Source organism: Eschrichtius robustus, chromosome X, assembly GCF_028021215.1.
Source record: "Eschrichtius robustus isolate mEscRob2 chromosome X, mEscRob2.pri, whole genome shotgun sequence".
Taxonomy (NCBI): Eukaryota; Metazoa; Chordata; class Mammalia; order Artiodactyla; family Eschrichtiidae; genus Eschrichtius; species Eschrichtius robustus.
Window position 1 is genome coordinate 92676251 of NC_090845.1, and position 5055 is coordinate 92681305.

Genomic DNA, 5055 nt, shown 5'->3' on the forward strand with positions numbered 1-5055 from the left:
AGAAACTAACTAGGATGATGGCTTGATAAGCATGCCACTAATTAAACTTTGTTTACTTGACAGTTCCTGGCAGAGCATATGCCATATATGAGGTGTTAAATGAATATTTGTTATTGAATGAACCTCTGTTTGTAACTCTTCAGTTGTCTTCAGCAAGCCTTCAGAAGTTTGTTGTAGGAAACAGTTGTGGAAAACCATTCTTTTTTCTTAAAAATAAATTATTTATTTATTTATTTATTTATTTATTTATTTATTTATTTATTTATTTATTTATGTCTGTGTTGGGTCTTCACTGCTGTACGCGGGCTTTCTCTAGTTGCAGCGAGGGGGGCTACTCTTCGTTGTGGTGCACAGGCTTCTCATTGCGGTGGCTTCTCTTGTTGCGGAGCATGGGCTCTAGGCGCGCAGGCTTCAGTAGTTGTGGCGCACAGGCTCCAGAGAGGAGGCTCAGTAGTTGTGGCACACAGGCTTAGTTGCTCTGTGGTGTGTGGGATCTTCCCGGACCAGGGCTCGAACCCGAGTCCCCTTCATTGGCAGGCAGATTCTTAACCACTGTGCCACAAGGGAAGCCTGGAAAACCATTCTTTAATGATGTAAGGGACCACAGTTCTTCAGCAATTGAGAATTATTGACATGGCGGAGCCCGGTAGATGTCAAGGTGAATTACCAAATAATTGAAAGACCAGATTAGGTAGTGACGGACCAGCTGAGGATTGCAGTTGAGGATTAATAAGTAGGTACAAAAAATTTTAATATTTTTGTTTACACTTCTTTAAATTGTTCTATGTAGTGTGCATATGTAATATGTATAATTAGAGGATAGTGGGTGCTAGTGCTTTAGTCATTCATTCAACAAATATTTCTTGAACCTCTACTAGATGGCAGGCATTGTGCTAAATCATGGTATAATAGAAATAGTATGGGCTTTGTACATTAATATACCTGTCTTTGAATCCCTGATCTTCTGCAAGTTATTTAGCCTCTCTAAGTCTCAATTTCCTCATTTGTAAAATGTAATTATAATGCTTATCCTTCAGGTTGTATGAGGATTAAATAAAGGAATGCCTTTAAAGTTCCTGGTACATAGAAGGCAGGCAATAGCTTAATTCGCCACAGAACTTATCACAGTGTGATTTATATTATAATTGTATACATTCTACCTCCCCCTTTAGATTGTGAGTTCCTTAAGTAACTCACAGGGAGAATCCCATTCATCCTTGTACCTTTCAAACCCTAACAGAGTGTCTGGCATGCATTGGGCATTAAATCAGTGTTTGCTGAATTAAAGATATACTCTCTTCCCTCCAGAAATTTATAAGCCAAAGGCGAGCTAAGAGAGTCACATAACTAACTGTACTAGAAGGCAGTATACAATGAATAGCATAAGAAGGGTCCAAAGTGCTTTGGGGATTCAGAAGAAAGAAACTATCACTTCTGGTTCTGTAGATCATAGAAGGCTTCATGGAAGTGGAACCATAAGGGCTGGACTTTGAAAGATAGGTAGGATTTTTAATAGACAAATATAACAAGAAAGATATTTCAGACAGTGGGGTCATTGTTAGCAAAGAGTGTGTTAGGATGAAATATAGGTTAACTTAAAAAATAAACTTTCTATTTTAAAAGTTTTAGATTTACATAAAAATTACAAAGATAGTACAGAGTTCCTATATACCCTGCACCCAGTTTTCCCTATTATTAATATCTTACATCAGTATGGTACATTTATCAGAAGTAATGGACAAATACTGATGCATTATTATTAAATAAAGTCCATACTTTATTCAGATTTCTATGGTTTTGCCTAATGTTCATTTTCTGTTTCAGGATACCATCCAGGATATCACAGTACATTTAGCTGTTATGTCTTCTTAGTCTCCTCTTGGCTGTGACGTTTTTCTCAGATTTTAATTGTTATTGATGACCTTGACAGTTTTGAGGAGTACTGGTCAGGTATTTTGTAGAATATCTCTCAACTTAGATTTGTCTAATGTGTTTCTCATGATTAGATTGGGGTTATGTGTTTTGGGGAAGAAGACCACAGAGGTAAAGTGCCATTTTCATCACAACATATTAAAGGTGTATAGTATCATGACTTACTCCTGTTGATGTTAACCTTGATCACCTGGCTGAGTTATTATGTGTCGGGTTTCTTCACTGTAAAGTTGTACTTTTTACCCTCTTTCCATACTGTACAATTTGGAAGGAAGTCACTATGCATATCCCATACTTAAGTCATAGGGAGATATGCTTCACTTCTTTGAGGGAAGAGTATCTAAAATATCTGGATTCCTCCACATGGGAGATTTATCTCTTCTTCCCAATTATTTATTTTCATTATTTATTTATAGTAGTATGGACTCCTGGATATTTATTTTATACTTTGAGTTATAATCCAATACTACTTTCTTTATTTTCTTGCTCAAATTACTCTAGCTCTGGCCATTGGGAACTCTTTCAATTGACTCCTGTATCCCGTTGACATATTCTAAATTTTGTGGGATTTTTTGAGCACCTTATTACTTACTGGCACTACAAGATACTCTAGGATCATCTTGTATATTTTCTGTTCCAATTCTAGAATCAACCCTTTATCTAAGGAGTCCTGGGTCCTTTCATTGGAAAATGGTTTTAGAAATCAAGATCTGGGCACTAAGTGTGCTCATTGTTATGGAGATGTTAGGTTAAGTTGTACATAATTTCCTAGAAGCCGAATAGCTTTCTACTTTCTCTTCTTGTCAGGTGAGAGTTTCTTGATGTCATATCTTCTTTTTTCCTAATCCATGATCTTTGATGCAACTCTTCCCTTATCTAGGTAATAAGCCTCATGGCCTAGGCCTAGTGACTTCAGGGTAGCAGAAGAAGGATTGATATTAACAACCTCTACTTACCCTCATGCATACATATGTGTCTCATCCTTGTTTGCCATTTTTCCAATCATATAAGAGGGATTTTTCTGAATGCCAGCAACTATGTTATTTAACCTCCCTTCCCAACAGATAGGCACCAAAAAGCTATTTTATTATTTGCAATTTTATAACCTATACCATAATACAGATCTCTTAGAAACCAATTTTGAAAATACCATACTAATTTGTTCAACTTGCCTATTTTCCTTTTAGAAATACATTTTAACTCAGCAGTCCCCAACCTTTTTGGCACCAGGGACCAGTTTTGTGGAAGACAATTTTTTCCATGAACCGGCTGGGGGGATGGTTTCAGGATGATACAAGGGCATTACATTTATTGTGCACTTTATTTCTATTATTATTACATTGTAATATATAATGAAAAAATTATACAACTCACCATAATGCAGAATCAGTGGGAGCCCTGAACTTGTTTTCACTTGCCACTCACTGTTAGGGTTTTGATATAAGTCTGCAAGCAATTGATTTATTATGGTCTCTGTGCAGTCAAACCTCTCTGCTAATGATGATCTGAATTTGCAGCCACTCCCCAGCACTAGTATCACCGTCTCAGCTCCACATCAGATCATCAAGCATTAGATTCTCATAAGGAGCACGGAACCTAGATCACTCCCATGTGCAGTTCACAGTAGGTTCGCGCTCCTATGAGAATCTAACGCCGCCCCTGAACTGACAGGAGGCGGAGCTCAGGCCTTAATGCAAGTGATAGGGAGTGGATGTAAATACAGATGAAGCTTCGCTCTCTCGCCCAACACTCACCGCCAGTTCTGAGGCCCAGTTCCTAACAGGCCATGGGCTAGTGCTGGTCTGTGGCCTGGGGATTGGGGACCATGTTTTAACTGACCATCAGGCATAGTGGATTTCCTATAGATTCAGAATAACTCCTCTCCGCACTGTTGGTGAGAATGTAAATTGGTGCAGCCATTATGGAAAATACTATGGAGGTTCCTTAAAAAACTAAAAATAAAACTGCCTTATGAGCCAGCAATTTCACTCCTGGGTATATATCTGGAAAAAATAAAAGCATTAAGCAAAAAGATACATGTACCCCAGTGACCATAGCAACATTATTTACAATAGCCAATACATGGAAGCACCCAAATATCCATCAACATATGAATGGATAGAGAAGTTGTGGTGTATATATATATATATATATATATATATACACAGAAGGTGATAAAGGAGAAAGGGCACCTAGTGTGCAATCATGATCTAATAGTGTGCTTTACTGAAATGATAAATTAAGGGAAAGAACCTTACTGCGTAAATAAAAAATGATAAGCATCAACTCTGAGAAAATAGTGTTATAAGGACAAACATACCCCATTCAAACGTTTTCAACATGACTAGTCTCAGGGAAATCATTTAAAAGCACAATCGAGGACCCCAAAACAGCAAAGGAATAATTAAAGCAAAATGTCCAAGAAAAAATACATATCCAATGTGGAAGAAACTAAAGTTACTAATCTGACTGGTTCAGATTAATCTTAGGTGGTTTCTAAACCCAAGAGTGAATTCTCCTGTTTTTGAAAACAGAAACTTTCTTGACATGTACCTTGGCATCTTGGGGGGATGCTGGAAGCATCCAATCAGAGCAGCCGAAGCACCACTCTGGATCGGCTCAGCCAATGAAAAGCCTGCAACTCCTGAGGCCTAGCCATGGACTCAAAGTGTGAAGAGTTGTCCTGGGCTTGAAGCAAAAAAGAGTCTTCCCGGCACGTGCAGCTTTTGAGATTGAGGGGAGAAAGGGATGTGATTCCTTGCCATTGGGCCAAAATATTAGACTGTGGCACAGTGTAAAGCAATAAGAGCCTTCTTGGGAAATTCGGCCTTTAGAGATTATAGAGTATACCGGAACGTTTCATTCACTGTGGTTTCTTTGCTGGTTGGCTGTTAATCACGGTGATTTAATGATATGAATTCAGAGACTGTACCGGACCTGTCTTTTGTCCCGTGCATCAAATTGTGGCAAGAGCGCCCTCTAGCGGCGCCGGGCGGTGCGGACGGCCTCTCCTGCCGCCTGCACGCGCGCGCGCGCACGCACGCCCGCGGCGGCACTGCGCACTCCGCCACTTCGCCCGTCGCGCCGCGCAGGCGGTCGCTCGCCGAGCCCGCGGTCGGGACA